Genomic DNA, 18,557 nt, shown 5'->3' with positions numbered 1-18,557 from the left:
ATCTGCAGTCTTCAGACGTAGGGTGGCCTGAAAGCGCTGATTGGATGGTCCAGTAAGCATTCAATTCTGAGACACATGGCAATAAGGCATGAGGCCTAACAATCCACTTCTATTCCCTATATTTGTGGTCCAAATCTTCACACATTGTAAGCATCTTCATTACGCCAGGTTGCAAAGGCTCATGGTCCAGACTACAGGCAAAGAGCATTGTGACATCACACTTCCTGGGGAACGTTGATGGAAAAGGTGAGTCAGCTGCACAGTAGGCTAGGTGATGGCTTGTGGGAGTGGGATGGTGTTGTGGTGGGTTCCAGGGCAGAGAGAGCATATGAAAAGGTGTCTTAATTTTCACCTGTATTTGAATAATAAACGCTTTAGTGTTGTACTGGCCTGCTTACTAAGGAATCCTCAGGCTCAGCCCCTTACAGCTCTGGAAACGATGATGTTGAACCAGACTCTGTAAGAAACTAATGCTTATTCAAAATGTTTCTTTGCTGCTGGGTCTGCTTGGTCTAGCACTTGTGTCCTTTTCTCTCCTAGGGTCCTTGGTGTAAGTTACGAAAACCTGACAGAATGTAATTTCAGGGGGGCAGGTAAGTTCACTTGCAGCTTCAGTGTGCGTTGTAAATGTGGTTACATATTGTGATAGAATGACGTTTTAAAACACAGACACACACACACGCGAGGGCGCGCATTCTCTAGCACTCTCTGAAGGAGAAGGGGGAAAGTGCTCTTATATGGGGCCAGTGGCGCAATGGATAACGCTTCTGACTATGGATCAGAAGATTGTAGGTTCGACTCCTATCTGGCTCGGAAGGGTTGCCGGTCCCTTTTTTCAGGTAATTACACTTGAGTTCTTAATTATCTCAGTCTTCTTGTAGGATTAACATTCCGGTGCGGGATGTATCCAACAATCGTTCCGTGGTAAGGAGGCTGTGATAGCAACTGTGAATAGTCGAAAGTTTAATGATTGTCCTGGATTCTATGAGCCTGACCTTTGAATGTTTCCCAAGCCTAAGCTTTTTGAACAAGGGAGGAAAACTTCACAACATTTGTTTTCTGGAGTGAAAATAGTTTTACTTCAAGGGTCAAGATGCGGGTCGCAGGGGTCTAAAAAATTGGTTGTGCAGGATTTTTAGGAACAACTGTTCAAGACACCCACCTTTTAGAACTCTCTTGAAAATTATAGAAAGAAGCCCCATGTGAAAAGGCTCCTGGTGAAAGAGATAACATGCCTTCTTTTGGATCTGAAGACTGCAGGTTTGAACCCTATGTAGACCTTGCACTTTTTCATCTATTGTGATTTTTTAATCAGTAGGCTGCAGTTTAATGCTCATCAGTAATACTACTCTTGGGCACAGGCAGATGTCATTCGATTGATGGCAGCCTCAATAACAAAGCAGGGGACGGCGGGCACACAATTATATGCACAATGAGGCAATGTCTTTGATTTGGTGGAAGAGAATTAGAATGCCTAGGTAGGGGGCGAAAAGTTACACTGCCTATGATGGCAAACATTCTTAAAAAGAGCCTGCTTGCAGATGAAAGGAACATTTACCTCCAAAGATTCAATATAGTAAACAGCTCTCAAGGAAATACTACTGATTGGTGGAAGAGAAAGATTGTGGAGCAACTACTCCCCGAACCATAGGCATTTCTGAGAGAAATGGGGGGAATGATTTCAAATGTTGCCCAGACGTGGGTCTTGAAAAGTCCATCATAACCCCCCAGTAAAACTGAATTTTTAAACAGCCAAGCGTTCACCCTCAAGGGGTGCGCGGGTCTGGGATTTCAACAGGGGTCCTTGATCCTTCAAACAAGGTATAAAGGTTGTTAACACAGATGTGTGCCAGAGTGTGTAGTGTGTTTGAGTTAGCACTTGATAGATGGCCCTTTTAATTTTGTGAGAATCATAATGCACTGAGCCAGTTCCTTGTTATCCATGGGCCAACACCTGACACACCCAGATGGAACCCAAGGCGGGGAGAGAGGTGGATTAGAGCAGCTTCAAGAGCATTGTGCTCTTTCTGCCTTCTGCCCCTCTCATCCCCGATCGGCCACGATCGGCCAAAACCTCTCTAAAAGGGTGCAGGGTGAACATTTCTTGGACCTCAGAAACTGAGGGAGGCCGGCCCAATGGGTCCTCAATGGACCGATAGAACCCAGTGCCTCACCTGGCCTGGTATTTCCAGCTTCACCAAGCAATCTGGTGGCAAGGCTTACTTTAGCAGTCCTGCTGAAAAGGGGGTCCCCATATGGCCCAGAGGCCCTCATTTGCATAGGCCCTGCCCTTCTCTCTGCTCTGCCCAGCTTCCCACAAAGCAATGCGTCACTGGCAACAGTATAGAGTTGGGGGACGGGGTAAAGGATAATGACAGGGAGGCTGGAAAATAGAAAGAAAGGTCACTGAAGTGCTGAAGTCTTCCTTGCTAAATGCAGCTGGGCACTGGCATTGGCCTGCAGGAGCGGTTAACACCTTAAGAATGTTGAGGGGCGGCCAATTCAAAAATACAAATGGGAAGGAAGGCACTGGAAGTTGCTTTATTATTACTAGAAGACTTGCAAACAAAGGACCTTTCTCTCTCGAAAGCTGTTAAAAATATGGAACGCTTCACGAATTTGCGTGTCATCCTTGCGCAGGGGCCATGCTAATCTTCTCTGTATCGTTCCAATTTTAGTATATGTGCCGCCGAAGCAAGCACACTTCATGGGTGAGCCTTCAATGTATATACACTCCCTGAATCTGCAGTCTTCAGACGTAGGGTGGCCTGAAAGCGCTGATTGGATGGTCCAGTAAGCATTCAATTCTGAGACACATGGCAATAAGGCATGAGGCCTAACAATCCACTTCTATTCCCTATATTTGTGGTCCAAATCTTCACACATTGTAAGCATCTTCATTACGCCAGGTTGCAAAGGCTCATGGTCCAGACTACAGGCAAAGAGCATTGTGACATCACACTTCCTGGGGAACGTTGATGGAAAAGGTGAGTCAGCTGCACAGTAGGCTAGGTGATGGCTTGTGGGAGTGGGATGGTGTTGTGGTGGGTTCCAGGGCAGAGAGAGCATATGAAAAGGTGTCTTAATTTTCACCTGTATTTGAATAATAAACGCTTTAGTGTTGTACTGGCCTGCTTACTAAGGAATCCTCAGGCTCAGCCCCTTACAGCTCTGGAAACGATGATGTTGAACCAGACTCTGTAAGAAACTAATGCTTATTCAAAATGTTTCTTTGCTGCTGGGTCTGCTTGGTCTAGCACTTGTGTCCTTTTCTCTCCTAGGGTCCTTGGTGTAAGTTACGAAAACCTGACAGAATGTAATTTCAGGGGGGCAGGTAAGTTCACTTGCAGCTTCAGTGTGCGTTGTAAATGTGGTTACATATTGTGATAGAATGACGTTTTAAAACACAGACACACACACACGCGAGGGCGCGCATTCTCTAGCACTCTCTGAAGGAGAAGGGGGAAAGTGCTCTTATATGGGGCCAGTGGCGCAATGGATAACACTTCTGACTATGGATCAGAAGATTGTAGGTTCGACTCCTATCTGGCTCGGAAGGGTTGCCGGTCCCTTTTTTCAGGTAATTACACTTGAGTTCTTAATTATCTCAGTCTTCTTGTAGGATTAACATTCCGGTGCGGGATGTATCCAACAATCGTTCCGTGGTAAGGAGGCTGTGATAGCAACTGTGAATAGTCGAAAGTTTAATGATTGTCCTGGATTCTATGAGCCTGACCTTTGAATGTTTCCCAAGCCTAAGCTTTTTGAACAAGGGAGGAAAACTTCACAACATTTGTTTTCTGGAGTGAAAATAGTTTTACTTCAAGGGTCAAGATGCGGGTCGCAGGGGTCTAAAAAATTGGTTGTGCAGGATTTTTAGGAACAACTGTTCAAGACACCCACCTTTTAGAACTCTCTTGAAAATTATAGAAAGAAGCCCCATGTGAAAAGGCTCCTGGTGAAAGAGATAACATGCCTTCTTTTGGATCTGAAGACTGCAGGTTTGAACCCTATGTAGACCTTGCACTTTTTCATCTATTGTGATTTTTTAATCAGTAGGCTGCAGTTTAATGCTCATCAGTAATACTACTCTTGGGCACAGGCAGATGTCATTCGATTGATGGCAGCCTCAATAACAAAGCAGGGGACGGCGGGCACACAATTATATGCACAATGAGGCAATGTCTTTGATTTGGTGGAAGAGAATTAGAATGCCTAGGTAGGGGGCGAAAAGTTACACTGCCTATGATGGCAAACATTCTTAAAAAGAGCCTGCTTGCAGATGAAAGGAACATTTACCTCCAAAGATTCAATATAGTAAACAGCTCTCAAGGAAATACTACTGATTGGTGGAAGAGAAAGATTGTGGAGCAACTACTCCCCGAACCATAGGCATTTCTGAGAGAAATGGGGGGAATGATTTCAAATGTTGCCCAGACGTGGGTCTTGAAAAGTCCATCATAACCCCCCAGTAAAACTGAATTTTGAAACAGCCAAGCGTTCACCCTCAAGGGGTGCGCGGGTCTGGGATTTCAACAGGGGTCCTTGATCCTTCAAACAAGGTATAAAGGTTGTTAACACAGATGTGTGCCAGAGTGTGTAGTGTGTTTGAGTTAGCACTTGATAGATGGCCCTTTTAATTTTGTGAGAATCATAATGCACTGAGCCAGTTCCTTGTTATCCATGGGCCAACACCTGACACACCCAGATGGAACCCAAGGCGGGGAGAGAGGTGGATTAGGGCAGCTTCAAGAGCATTGTGCTGTTTCTGCCTTCTGCCCCTCTCATCCCCGATCGGCCACGATCGGAAAAAACCTCTCTAAAAGGGTGCAGGGTGAACATTTCTTGGACCTCAGAAACTGAGGGAGGCCGGCCCAATGGGTCCTCAATGGACCGATAGAACCCAGTGCCTCACCTGGCCTGGTATTTCCAGCTTCACAAAGCAATCTGGTGGCAAGGCTTACTTTAGCAGTCCTGCTGAAAAGGGGGTCCCCATATGGCCCAGAGGCCCTCATTTGCATAGGCCCTGCCCTTCTCTCTGCTCTGCCCAGCTTCCCACAAAGCAATGCGTCACTGGCAACAGTATAGAGTTGGGGGACGGGGTAAAGGATAATGACAGGGAGGCTGGAAAATAGAAAGAAAGGTCACTGAAGTGCTGAAGTCTTCCTTGCTAAATGCAGCTGGGCACTGGCATTGGCCTGCAGGAGCGGTTAACACCTTAAGAATGTTGAGGGGCGGCCAATTCAAAAATACAAATGGGAAGGAAGGCACTGGAAGTTGCTTTATTATTACTAGAAGACTTGCAAACAAAGGACCTTTCTCTCTCGAAAGCTGTTAAAAATATGGAACGCTTCACGAATTTGCGTGTCATCCTTGCGCAGGGGCCATGCTAATCTTCTCTGTATCGTTCCAATTTTAGTATATGTACCGCCGAAGCAAGCACACTTCATGGGTGAGCCTTCAATGTATATACACTCCCTGAATCTGCAGTCTTCAGACGTAGGGTGGCCTGAAAGCGCTGATTGGATGGTCCAGTAAGCATTCAATTCTGAGACACATGGCAATAAGGCATGAGGCCTAACAATCTACTTCTATTCCCTATATTTGTGGTCCAAATCTTCACACATTGTAAGCATCTTCATTACGCCAGGTTGCAAAGGCTCATGGTCCAGACTACAGGCAAAGAGCATTGTGACATCACACTTCCTGGGGAACGTTGATGGAAAAGGTGAGTCAGCTGCACAGTAGGCTAGGTGATGGCTTGTGGGAGTGGGATGGTGTTGTGGTGGGTTCCAGGGCAGAGAGAGCATATGAAAAGGTGTCTTAATTTTCACCTGTATTTGAATAATAAACGCTTTAGTGTTGTACTGGCCTGCTTACTAAGGAATCCTCAGGCTCAGCCCCTTACAGCTCTGGAAACGATGATGTTGAACCAGACTCTGTAAGAAACTAATGCTTATTCAAAATGTTTCTTTGCTGCTGGGTCTGCTTGGTCTGGCACTTGTGTCCTTTTCTCTCCTAGGGTCCTTGGTGTAACTTACGAAAACCTGACAGAACGTAATTTCAGGGGGGCAGGTAAGTTCACTTGCAGCTTCAGTGTGCGTTGTAAATGTGGTTACATATTGTGATAGAATGACGTTTTAAAACACAGACACACACACACGCGAGGGCGCGCATTCTCTAGCACTCTCTGAAGGAGAAGGGGGAAAGTGCTCTTATATGGGGCCAGTGGCGCAATGGATAACGCTTCTGACTATGGATCAGAAAATTGTAGGTTCGACTCCTATCTGGCTCGGAAGGGTTGCCGGTCCCTTTTTTCATGTAATTACACTTGAGTTCTTAATTATCTCAGTCTTCTTGTAGGATTAACATTCCGGTGCGGGATGTATCCAACAATCGTTCCGTGGTAAGGAGGCTGTGATAGCAACTGTGAATAGTCGAAAGTTTAATGATTGTCCTGGATTCTATGAGCCTGACCTTTGAATGTTTCCCAAGCCTAAGCTTTTTGAACAAGGGAGGAAAACTTCACAACATTTGTTTTCTGGAGTGAAAATAGTTTTACTTCAAGGGTCAAGATGCGGGTCGCAGGGGTCTAAAAAATTGGTTGTGCAGGATTTTTAGGAACAACTGTTCAAGACACCCACCTTTTAGAACTCTCTTGAAAATTATAGAAAGAAGCCCCATGTGAAAAGGCTCCTGGTGAAAGAGATAACATGCCTTCTTTTGGATCTGAAGACTGCAGGTTTGAACCCTATGTAGACCTTGCACTTTTTCATCTATTGTGATTTTTTAATCAGTAGGCTGCAGTTTAATGCTCATCAGTAATACTACTCTTGGGCACAGGCAGATGTCATTCGATTGATGGCAGCCTCAATAACAAAGCAGGGGACGGCGGGCACACAATTATATGCACAATGAGGCAATGTCTTTGATTTGGTGGAAGAGAATTAGAATGCCTAGGTAGGGGGCGAAAAGTTACACTGCCTATGATGGCAAACATTCTTAAAAAGAGCCTGCTTGCAGATGAAAGGAACATTTACCTCCAAAGATTCAATATAGTAAACAGCTCTCAAGGAAATACTACTGATTGGTGGAAGAGAAAGATTGTGGAGCAACTACTCCCCGAACCATAGGCATTTCTGAGAGAAATGGGGGGAATGATTTCAAATGTTGCCCAGACGTGGGTCTTGAAAAGTCCATCATAACCCCCCAGTAAAACTGAATTTTGAAACAGCCAAGCGTTCACCCTCAAGGGGTGCGCGGGTCTGGGATTTCAACAGGGGTCCTTGATCCTTCAAACAAGGTATAAAGGTTGTTAACACAGATGTGTGCCAGAGTGTGTAGTGTGTTTGAGTTAGCACTTGATAGATGGCCCTTTTAATTTTGTGAGAATCATAATGCACTGAGCCAGTTCCTTGTTATCCATGGGCCAACACCTGACACACCCAGATGGAACCCAAGGCGGGGAGAGAGGTGGATTAGGGCAGCTTCAAGAGCATTGTGCTGTTTCTGCCTTCTGCCCCTCTCATCCCCGATCGGCCACGATCGGAAAAAACCTCTCTAAAAGGGTGCAGGGTGAACATTTCTTGGACCTCAGAAACTGAGGGAGGCCGGCCCAATGGGTCCTCAATGGACCGATAGAACCCAGTGCCTCACCTGGCCTGGTATTTCCAGCTTCACAAAGCAATCTGGTGGCAAGGCTTACTTTAGCAGTCCTGCTGAAAAGGGGGTCCCCATATGGCCCAGAGGCCCTCATTTGCATAGGCCCTGCCCTTCTCTCTGCTCTGCCCAGCTTCCCACAAAGCAATGCGTCACTGGCAACAGTATAGAGTTGGGGGACGGGGTAAAGGATAATGACAGGGAGGCTGGAAAATAGAAAGAAAGGTCACTGAAGTGCTGAAGTCTTCCTTGCTAAATGCAGCTGGGCACTGGCATTGGCCTGCAGGAGCGGTTAACACCTTAAGAATGTTGAGGGGCGGCCAATTCAAAAATACAAATGGGAAGGAAGGCACTGGAAGTTGCTTTATTATTACTAGAAGACTTGCAAACAAAGGACCTTTCTCTCTCGAAAGCTGTTAAAAATATGGAACGCTTCACGAATTTGCGTGTCATCCTTGCGCAGGGGCCATGCTAATCTTCTCTGTATCGTTCCAATTTTAGTATATGTACCGCCGAAGCAAGCACACTTCATGGGTGAGCCTTCAATGTATATACACTCCCTGAATCTGCAGTCTTCAGACGTAGGGTGGCCTGAAAGCGCTGATTGGATGGTCCAGTAAGCATTCAATTCTGAGACACATGGCAATAAGGCATGAGGCCTAACAATCTACTTCTATTCCCTATATTTGTGGTCCAAATCTTCACACATTGTAAGCATCTTCATTACGCCAGGTTGCAAAGGCTCATGGTCCAGACTACAGGCAAAGAGCATTGTGACATCACACTTCCTGGGGAACGTTGATGGAAAAGGTGAGTCAGCTGCACAGTAGGCTAGGTGATGGCTTGTGGGAGTGGGATGGTGTTGTGGTGGGTTCCAGGGCAGAGAGAGCATATGAAAAGGTGTCTTAATTTTCACCTGTATTTGAATAATAAACGCTTTAGTGTTGTACTGGCCTGCTTACTAAGGAATCCTCAGGCTCAGCCCCTTACAGCTCTGGAAACGATGATGTTGAACCAGACTCTGTAAGAAACTAATGCTTATTCAAAATGTTTCTTTGCTGCTGGGTCTGCTTGGTCTGGCACTTGTGTCCTTTTCTCTCCTAGGGTCCTTGGTGTAACTTACGAAAACCTGACAGAACGTAATTTCAGGGGGGCAGGTAAGTTCACTTGCAGCTTCAGTGTGCGTTGTAAATGTGGTTACATATTGTGATAGAATGACGTTTTAAAACACAGACACACACACACGCGAGGGCGCGCATTCTCTAGCACTCTCTGAAGGAGAAGGGGGAAAGTGCTCTTATATGGGGCCAGTGGCGCAATGGATAACGCTTCTGACTATGGATCAGAAAATTGTAGGTTCGACTCCTATCTGGCTCGGAAGGGTTGCCGGTCCCTTTTTTCATGTAATTACACTTGAGTTCTTAATTATCTCAGTCTTCTTGTAGGATTAACATTCCGGTGCGGGATGTATCCAACAATCGTTCTGTGGTAAGGAGGCTGTGATAGCAACTGTGGCTAGTAGAAAGTTTAATGATTGTCCTGGATTCTATGAGCCTGACCTTTGAATGTTTCCCAAGCCTAAGCTTTTTGAACAAGGGAGGAAAACTTCACAACATTTGTTTTCTGGAGTGAAAATAGTTTTACTTCAAGGGTCAAGATGCGGGTCGCAGGGGTCTAAAAAATTGGTTGTGCAGGATTTTTAGGAACAACTGTTCAAGACACCCACCTTTTAGAACTCTCTTGAAAATTATAGAAATAAGCCCCATGTGAAAAGGCTCCTGGTGAAAGAGATAACATGCCTTCTTTTGGATCTGAAGACTGCAGGTTTGAACCCTATGTAGACCTTGCACTTTTTCATCTATTGTGATTTTTTAATCAGTAGGCTGCAGTTTAATGCTCATCAGTAATACTACTCTTGGGCACAGGCAGATGTCATTCGATTGATGGCAGCCTCAATAACAAAGCAGGGGACGGCGGGCACACAATTATATGCACAATGAGGCAATGTCTTTGATTTGGTGGAAGAGAATTAGAATGCCTAGGTAGGGGGCGAAAAGTTACACTGCCTATGATGGCAAACATTCTTAAAAAGAGCCTGCTTGCAGATGAAAGGAACATTTACCTCCAAAGATTCAATATAGTAAACAGCTCTCAAGGAAATACTACTGATTGGTGGAAGTGAAAGATTGTGGAGCAACTACTCCCCGAACCATAGGCATTTCTGAGAGAAATGGGGGGAATGATTTCAAATGTTGCCCAGACGTGGGTCTTGAAAAGTCCATCATAACCCCCCAGTAAAACTGAATTTTGAAACAGCCAAGCGTTCACCCTCAAGGGGTGCGCGGGTCTGGGATTTCAACAGGGGTCCTTGATCCTTCAAACAAGGTATAAAGGTTGTTAACACAGATGTGTGCCAGAGTGTGTAGTGTGTTTGAGTTAGCACTTGATAGATGGCCCTTTTAATTTTATGAGAATCATAATGCACTGAGCCAGTTCCTTGTTATCCATGGGCCAACACCTGACACACCCAGATGGAACCCAAGGCGGGGAGAGAGGTGGATTAGAGCAGCTTCAAGAGCATTGTGCTCTTTCTGCCTTCTGCCCCTCTCATCCCCGATCGGCCACAACCTCTCTAAAAGGGTGCAGGGTGAACATTTCTTGGACCTCAGAAACTGAGGGAGGCCGGCCCAATGGGTCCTCAATGGACCGATAGAACCCAGTGCCTCACCTGGCCTGGTATTTCCAGCTTCACCAAGCAATCTGGTGGCAAGGCTTACTTTAGCAGTCCTGCTGAAAAGGGGGTCCCCATATGGCCCAGAGGCCCTCATTTGCATAGGCCCTGCCCTTCTCTCTGCTCTGCCCAGCTTCCCACAAAGCAATGCGTCACTGGCAACAGTATAGAGTTGGGGGACGGGGTAAAGGATAATGACAGGGAGGCTGGAAAATAGAAAGAAAGGTCACTGAAGTGCTGAAGTCTTCCTTGCTAAATGCAGCTGGGCACTGGCATTGGCCTGCAGGAGCGGTTAACACCTTAAGAATGTTGAGGGGCGGCCAATTCAAAAATACAAATGGGAAGGAAGGCACTGGAAGTTGCTTTATTATTACTAGAAGACTTGCAAACAAAGGACCTTTCTCTCTCGAAAGCTGTTAAAAATATGGAACGCTTCACGAATTTGCGTGTCATCCTTGCGCAGGGGCCATGCTAATCTTCTCTGTATCGTTCCAATTTTAGTATATGTGCCGCCGAAGCAAGCACACTTCATGGGTGAGCCTTCAATGTATATACACTCCCTGAATCTGCAGTCTTCAGACGTAGGGTGGCCTGAAAGCGCTGATTGGATGGTCCAGTAAGCATTCAATTCTGAGACACATGGCAATAAGGCATGAGGCCTAACAATCCACTTCTATTCCCTATATTTGTGGTCCAAATCTTCACACATTGTAAGCATCTTCATTACGCCAGGTTGCAAAGGCTCATGGTCCAGACTACAGGCAAAGAGCATTGTGACATCACACTTCCTGGGGAACGTTGATGGAAAAGGTGAGTCAGCTGCACAGTAGGCTAGGTGATGGCTTGTGGGAGTGGGATGGTGTTGTGGTGGGTTCCAGGGCAGAGAGAGCATATGAAAAGGTGTCTTAATTTTCACCTGTATTTGAATAATAAACGCTTTAGTGTTGTACTGGCCTGCTTACTAAGGAATCCTCAGGCTCAGCCCCTTACAGCTCTGGAAACGATGATGTTGAACCAGACTCTGTAAGAAACTAATGCTTATTCAAAATGTTTCTTTGCTGCTGGGTCTGCTTGGTCTAGCACTTGTGTCCTTTTCTCTCCTAGGGTCCTTGGTGTAAGTTACGAAAACCTGACAGAATGTAATTTCAGGGGGGCAGGTAAGTTCACTTGCAGCTTCAGTGTGCGTTGTAAATGTGGTTACATATTGTGATAGAATGACGTTTTAAAACACAGACACACACACACGCGAGGGCGCGCATTCTCTAGCACTCTCTGAAGGAGAAGGGGGAAAGTGCTCTTATATGGGGCCAGTGGCGCAATGGATAACGCTTCTGACTATGGATCAGAAGATTGTAGGTTCGACTCCTATCTGGCTCGGAAGGGTTGCCGGTCCCTTTTTTCAGGTAATTACACTTGAGTTCTTAATTATCTCAGTCTTCTTGTAGGATTAACATTCCGGTGCGGGATGTATCCAACAATCGTTCCGTGGTAAGGAGGCTGTGATAGCAACTGTGAATAGTCGAAAGTTTAATGATTGTCCTGGATTCTATGAGCCTGACCTTTGAATGTTTCCCAAGCCTAAGCTTTTTGAACAAGGGAGGAAAACTTCACAACATTTGTTTTCTGGAGTGAAAATAGTTTTACTTCAAGGGTCAAGATGCGGGTCGCAGGGGTCTAAAAAATTGGTTGTGCAGGATTTTTAGGAACAACTGTTCAAGACACCCACCTTTTAGAACTCTCTTGAAAATTATAGAAAGAAGCCCCATGTGAAAAGGCTCCTGGTGAAAGAGATAACATGCCTTCTTTTGGATCTGAAGACTGCAGGTTTGAACCCTATGTAGACCTTGCACTTTTTCATCTATTGTGATTTTTTAATCAGTAGGCTGCAGTTTAATGCTCATCAGTAATACTACTCTTGGGCACAGGCAGATGTCATTCGATTGATGGCAGCCTCAATAACAAAGCAGGGGACGGCGGGCACACAATTATATGCACAATGAGGCAATGTCTTTGATTTGGTGGAAGAGAATTAGAATGCCTAGGTAGGGGGCGAAAAGTTACACTGCCTATGATGGCAAACATTCTTAAAAAGAGCCTGCTTGCAGATGAAAGGAACATTTACCTCCAAAGATTCAATATAGTAAACAGCTCTCAAGGAAATACTACTGATTGGTGGAAGAGAAAGATTGTGGAGCAACTACTCCCCGAACCATAGGCATTTCTGAGAGAAATGGGGGGAATGATTTCAAATGTTGCCCAGACGTGGGTCTTGAAAAGTCCATCATAACCCCCCAGTAAAACTGAATTTTGAAACAGCCAAGCGTTCACCCTCAAGGGGTGCGCGGGTCTGGGATTTCAACAGGGGTCCTTGATCCTTCAAACAAGGTATAAAGGTTGTTAACACAGATGTGTGCCAGAGTGTGTAGTGTGTTTGAGTTAGCACTTGATAGATGGCCCTTTTAATTTTGTGAGAATCATAATGCACTGAGCCAGTTCCTTGTTATCCATGGGCCAACACCTGACACACCCAGATGGAACCCAAGGCGGGGAGAGAGGTGGATTAGAGCAGCTTCAAGAGCATTGTGCTCTTTCTGCCTTCTGCCCCTCTCATCCCCGATCGGCCACGATCGGCCAAAACCTCTCTAAAAGGGTGCAGGGTGAACATTTCTTGGACCTCAGAAACTGAGGGAGGCCGGCCCAATGGGTCCTCAATGGACCGATAGAACCCAGTGCCTCACCTGGCCTGGTATTTCCAGCTTCACCAAGCAATCTGGTGGCAAGGCTTACTTTAGCAGTCCTGCTGAAAAGGGGGTCCCCATATGGCCCAGAGGCCCTCATTTGCATAGGCCCTGCCCTTCTCTCTGCTCTGCCCAGCTTCCCACAAAGCAATGCGTCACTGGCAACAGTATAGAGTTGGGGGACGGGGTAAAGGATAATGACAGGGAGGCTGGAAAATAGAAAGAAAGGTCACTGAAGTGCTGAAGTCTTCCTTGCTAAATGCAGCTGGGCACTGGCATTGGCCTGCAGGAGCGGTTAACACCTTAAGAATGTTGAGGGGCGGCCAATTCAAAAATACAAATGGGAAGGAAGGCACTGGAAGTTGCTTTATTATTACTAGAAGACTTGCAAACAAAGGACCTTTCTCTCTCGAAAGCTGTTAAAAATATGGAACGCTTCACGAATTTGCGTGTCATCCTTGCGCAGGGGCCATGCTAATCTTCTCTGTATCGTTCCAATTTTAGTATATGTGCCGCCGAAGCAAGCACACTTCATGGGTGAGCCTTCAATGTATATACACTCCCTGAATCTGCAGTCTTCAGACGTAGGGTGGCCTGAAAGCGCTGATTGGATGGTCCAGTAAGCATTCAATTCTGAGACACATGGCAATAAGGCATGAGGCCTAACAATCCACTTCTATTCCCTATATTTGTGGTCCAAATCTTCACACATTGTAAGCATCTTCATTACGCCAGGTTGCAAAGGCTCATGGTCCAGACTACAGGCAAAGAGCATTGTGACATCACACTTCCTGGGGAACGTTGATGGAAAAGGTGAGTCAGCTGCACAGTAGGCTAGGTGATGGCTTGTGGGAGTGGGATGGTGTTGTGGTGGGTTCCAGGGCAGAGAGAGCATATGAAAAGGTGTCTTAATTTTCACCTGTATTTGAATAATAAACGCTTTAGTGTTGTACTGGCCTGCTTACTAAGGAATCCTCAGGCTCAGCCCCTTACAGCTCTGGAAACGATGATGTTGAACCAGACTCTGTAAGAAACTAATGCTTATTCAAAATGTTTCTTTGCTGCTGGGTCTGCTTGGTCTAGCACTTGTGTCCTTTTCTCTCCTAGGGTCCTTGGTGTAAGTTACGAAAACCTGACAGAATGTAATTTCAGGGGGGCAGGTAAGTTCACTTGCAGCTTCAGTGTGCGTTGTAAATGTGGTTACATATTGTGATAGAATGACGTTTTAAAACACAGACACACACACACGCGAGGGCGCGCATTCTCTAGCACTCTCTGAAGGAGAAGGGGGAAAGTGCTCTTATATGGGGCCAGTGGCGCAATGGATAACGCTTCTGACTATGGATCAGAAGATTGTAGGTTCGACTCCTATCTGGCTCGGAAGGGTTGCCGGTCCCTTTTTTCAGGTAATTACACTTGAGTTCTTAATTATCTCAGTCTTCTTGTAGGATTAACATTCCGGTGCGGGATGTATCCAACAATCGTTCCGTGGTAAGGAGGCTGTGATAGCAACTGTGAATAGTCGAAAGTTTAATGATTGTCCTGGATTCTATGAGCCTGACCTTTGAATGTTTCCCAAGCCTAAGCTTTTTGAACAAGGGAGGAAAACTTCACAACATTTGTTTTCTGGAGTGAAAATAGTTTTACTTCAAGGGTCAAGATGCGGGTCGCAGGGGTCTAAAAAATTGGTTGTGCAGGATTTTTAGGAACAACTGTTCAAGACACCCACCTTTTAGAACTCTCTTGAAAATTATAGAAAGAAGCCCCATGTGAAAAGGCTCCTGGTGAAAGAGATAACATGCCTTCTTTTGGATCTGAAGACTGCAGGTTTGAACCCTATGTAGACCTTGCACTTTTTCATCTATTGTGATTTTTTAATCAGTAGGCTGCAGTTTAATGCTCATCAGTAATACTACTCTTGGGCACAGGCAGATGTCATTCGATTGATGGCAGCCTCAATAACAAAGCAGGGGACGGCGGGCACACAATTATATGCACAATGAGGCAATGTCTTTGATTTGGTGGAAGAGAATTAGAATGCCTAGGTAGGGGGCGAAAAGTTACACTGCCTATGATGGCAAACATTCTTAAAAAGAGCCTGCTTGCAGATGAAAGGAACATTTACCTCCAAAGATTCAATATAGTAAACAGCTCTCAAGGAAATACTACTGATTGGTGGAAGTGAAAGATTGTGGAGCAACTACTCCCCGAACCATAGGCATTTCTGAGAGAAATGGGGGGAATGATTTCAAATGTTGCCCAGACGTGGGTCTTGAAAAGTCCATCATAACCCCCCAGTAAAACTGAATTTTGAAACAGCCAAGCGTTCACCCTCAAGGGGTGCGCGGGTCTGGGATTTCAACAGGGGTCCTTGATCCTTCAAACAAGGTATAAAGGTTGTTAACACAGATGTGTGCCAGAGTGTGTAGTGTGTTTGAGTTAGCACTTGATAGATGGCCCTTTTAATTTTGTGAGAATCATAATGCACTGAGCCAGTTCCTTGTTATCCATGGGCCAACACCTGACACACCCAGATGGAACCCAAGGCGGGGAGAGAGGTGGATTAGGGCAGCTTCAAGAGCATTGTGCTGTTTCTGCCTTCTGCCCCTCTCATCCCCGATCGGCCACGATCGGAAAAAACCTCTCTAAAAGGGTGCAGGGTGAACATTTCTTGGACCTCAGAAACTGAGGGAGGCCGGCCCAATGGGTCCTCAATGGACCGATAGAACCCAGTGCCTCACCTGGCCTGGTATTTCCAGCTTCACAAAGCAATCTGGTGGCAAGGCTTACTTTAGCAGTCCTGCTGAAAAGGGGGTCCCCATATGGCCCAGAGGCCCTCATTTGCATAGGCCCTGCCCTTCTCTCTGCTCTGCCCAGCTTCCCACAAAGCAATGCGTCACTGGCAACAGTATAGAGTTGGGGGACGGGGTAAAGGATAATGACAGGGAGGCTGGAAAATAGAAAGAAAGGTCACTGAAGTGCTGAAGTCTTCCTTGCTAAATGCAGCTGGGCACTGGCATTGGCCTGCAGGAGCGGTTAACACCTTAAGAATGTTGAGGGGCGGCCAATTCAAAAATACAAATGGGAAGGAAGGCACTGGAAGTTGCTTTATTATTACTAGAAGACTTGCAAACAAAGGACCTTTCTCTCTCGAAAGCTGTTAAAAATATGGAACGCTTCACGAATTTGCGTGTCATCCTTGCGCAGGGGCCATGCTAATCTTCTCTGTATCGTTCCAATTTTAGTATATGTACCGCCGAAGCAAGCACACTTCATGGGTGAGCCTTCAATGTATATACACTCCCTGAATCTGCAGTCTTCAGACGTAGGGTGGCCTGAAAGCGCTGATTGGATGGTCCAGTAAGCATTCAATTCTGAGACACATGGCAATAAGGCATGAGGCCTAACAATCTACTTCTATTCCCTATATTTGTGGTCCAAATCTTCACACATTGTAAGCATCTTCATTACGCCAGGTTGCAAAGGCTCATGGTCCAGACTACAGGCAAAGAGCATTGTGACATCACACTTCCTGGGGAACGTTGATGGAAAAGGTGAGTCAGCTGCACAGTAGGCTAGGTGATGGCTTGTGGGAGTGGGATGGTGTTGTGGTGGGTTCCAGGGCAGAGAGAGCATATGAAAAGGTGTCTTAATTTTCACCTGTATTTGAATAATAAACGCTTTAGTGTTGTACTGGCCTGCTTACTAAGGAATCCTCAGGCTCAGCCCCTTACAGCTCTGGAAACGATGATGTTGAACCAGACTCTGTAAGAAACTAATGCTTATTCAAAATGTTTCTTTGCTGCTGGGTCTGCTTGGTCTGGCACTTGTGTCCTTTTCTCTCCTAGGGTCCTTGGTGTAACTTACGAAAACCTGACAGAACGTAATTTCAGGGGGGCAGGTAAGTTCACTTGCAGCTTCAGTGTGCGTTGTAAATGTGGTTACATATTGTGATAGAATGACGTTTTAAAACACAGACACACACACACGCGAGGGCGCGCATTCTCTAGCACTCTCTGAAGGAGAAGGGGGAAAGTGCTCTTATATGGGGCCAGTGGCGCAATGGATAACGCTTCTGACTATGGATCAGAAAATTGTAGGTTCGACTCCTATCTGGCTCGGAAGGGTTGCCGGTCCCTTTTTTCATGTAATTACACTTGAGTTCTTAATTATCTCAGTCTTCTTGTAGGATTAACATTCCGGTGCGGGATGTATCCAACAATCGTTCCGTGGTAAGGAGGCTGTGATAGCAACTGTGAATAGTCGAAAGTTTAATGATTGTCCTGGATTCTATGAGCCTGACCTTTGAATGTTTCCCAAGCCTAAGCTTTTTGAACAAGGGAGGAAAACTTCACAACATTTGTTTTCTGGAGTGAAAATAGTTTTACTTCAAGGGTCAAGATGCGGGTCGCAGGGGTCTAAAAAATTGGTTGTGCAGGATTTTTAGGAACAACTGTTCAAGACACCCACCTTTTAGAACTCTCTTGAAAATTATAGAAAGAAGCCCCATGTGAAAAGGCTCCTGGTGAAAGAGATAACATGCCTTCTTTTGGATCTGAAGACTGCAGGTTTGAACCCTATGTAGACCTTGCACTTTTTCATCTATTGTGATTTTTTAATCAGTAGGCTGCAGTTTAATGCTCATCAGTAATACTACTCTTGGGCACAGGCAGATGTCATTCGATTGATGGCAGCCTCAATAACAAAGCAGGGGACGGCGGGCACACAATTATATGCACAATGAGGCAATGTCTTTGATTTGGTGGAAGAGAATTAGAATGCCTAGGTAGGGGGCGAAAAGTTACACTGCCTATGATGGCAAACATTCTTAAAAAGAGCCTGCTTGCAGATGAAAGGAACATTTACCTCCAAAGATTCAATATAGTAAACAGCTCTCAAGGAAATACTACTGATTGGTGGAAGAGAAAGATTGTGGAGCAACTACTCCCCGAACCATAGGCATTTCTGAGAGAAATGGGGGGAATGATTTCAAATGTTGCCCAGACGTGGGTCTTGAAAAGTCCATCATAACCCCCCAGTAAAACTGAATTTTGAAACAGCCAAGCGTTCACCCTCAAGGGGTGCGCGGGTCTGGGATTTCAACAGGGGTCCTTGATCCTTCAAACAAGGTATAAAGGTTGTTAACACAGATGTGTGCCAGAGTGTGTAGTGTGTTTGAGTTAGCACTTGATAGATGGCCCTTTTAATTTTGTGAGAATCATAATGCACTGAGCCAGTTCCTTGTTATCCATGGGCCAACACCTGACACACCCAGATGGAACCCAAGGCGGGGAGAGAGGTGGATTAGGGCAGCTTCAAGAGCATTGTGCTGTTTCTGCCTTCTGCCCCTCTCATCCCCGATCGGCCACGATCGGAAAAAACCTCTCTAAAAGGGTGCAGGGTGAACATTTCTTGGACCTCAGAAACTG

At 45.7% G+C, this 18,557-nt stretch overlaps 12 non-coding genes across 12 annotated transcripts; 6 read left to right on the top strand and 6 right to left on the bottom strand.

The window, feature by feature from the left end:
* Positions 1-740: 740 nt before the first annotated feature.
* Positions 741-813, top strand: TRNAH-AUG (transfer RNA histidin (anticodon AUG)). Its single transcript has one exon. It is a non-coding gene; the product is annotated as a tRNA-His (tRNA).
* A 1,782-nt stretch (positions 814-2,595) lies between these two features.
* On the bottom strand, positions 2,596-2,702 carry LOC138297735 (U6 spliceosomal RNA). Its single transcript, XR_011204277.1, has one exon. It is a non-coding gene; the product is annotated as a U6 spliceosomal RNA (small nuclear RNA).
* Positions 2,703-5,336: 2,634 nt separating this feature from the next.
* On the bottom strand, positions 5,337-5,443 carry LOC138297922 (U6 spliceosomal RNA). The gene has a single exon (XR_011204459.1). It is a non-coding gene; the product is annotated as a U6 spliceosomal RNA (small nuclear RNA).
* A 779-nt stretch (positions 5,444-6,222) lies between these two features.
* TRNAH-AUG (transfer RNA histidin (anticodon AUG)) lies at positions 6,223-6,295 on the top strand. Its single transcript has one exon. It is a non-coding gene; the product is annotated as a tRNA-His (tRNA).
* A 1,782-nt stretch (positions 6,296-8,077) lies between these two features.
* LOC138297921 (U6 spliceosomal RNA) lies at positions 8,078-8,184 on the bottom strand. Its single transcript, XR_011204458.1, has one exon. It is a non-coding gene; the product is annotated as a U6 spliceosomal RNA (small nuclear RNA).
* A 779-nt stretch (positions 8,185-8,963) lies between these two features.
* TRNAH-AUG (transfer RNA histidin (anticodon AUG)) lies at positions 8,964-9,036 on the top strand. The gene has a single exon. It is a non-coding gene; the product is annotated as a tRNA-His (tRNA).
* Positions 9,037-10,808: 1,772 nt separating this feature from the next.
* LOC138297733 (U6 spliceosomal RNA) lies at positions 10,809-10,915 on the bottom strand. The gene has a single exon (XR_011204275.1). It is a non-coding gene; the product is annotated as a U6 spliceosomal RNA (small nuclear RNA).
* Positions 10,916-11,694: 779 nt separating this feature from the next.
* On the top strand, positions 11,695-11,767 carry TRNAH-AUG (transfer RNA histidin (anticodon AUG)). Its single transcript has one exon. It is a non-coding gene; the product is annotated as a tRNA-His (tRNA).
* A 1,782-nt stretch (positions 11,768-13,549) lies between these two features.
* LOC138297732 (U6 spliceosomal RNA) lies at positions 13,550-13,656 on the bottom strand. Its single transcript, XR_011204274.1, has one exon. It is a non-coding gene; the product is annotated as a U6 spliceosomal RNA (small nuclear RNA).
* Positions 13,657-14,435: 779 nt separating this feature from the next.
* Positions 14,436-14,508, top strand: TRNAH-AUG (transfer RNA histidin (anticodon AUG)). The gene has a single exon. It is a non-coding gene; the product is annotated as a tRNA-His (tRNA).
* A 1,782-nt stretch (positions 14,509-16,290) lies between these two features.
* On the bottom strand, positions 16,291-16,397 carry LOC138297920 (U6 spliceosomal RNA). Its single transcript, XR_011204457.1, has one exon. It is a non-coding gene; the product is annotated as a U6 spliceosomal RNA (small nuclear RNA).
* A 779-nt stretch (positions 16,398-17,176) lies between these two features.
* Positions 17,177-17,249, top strand: TRNAH-AUG (transfer RNA histidin (anticodon AUG)). Its single transcript has one exon. It is a non-coding gene; the product is annotated as a tRNA-His (tRNA).
* The last annotated feature ends 1,308 nt before the right edge of the window (positions 17,250-18,557 follow it).

The sequence above is a fragment of the Pleurodeles waltl genome, chromosome 5 (genome assembly GCF_031143425.1).
Source record: "Pleurodeles waltl isolate 20211129_DDA chromosome 5, aPleWal1.hap1.20221129, whole genome shotgun sequence".
In the NCBI taxonomy this organism is placed as follows: Eukaryota; Metazoa; Chordata; class Amphibia; order Caudata; family Salamandridae; genus Pleurodeles; species Pleurodeles waltl.
Note: the sequence above shows the minus strand (reverse complement) of the source record. Positions and strands in the feature narration are given on the sequence as shown.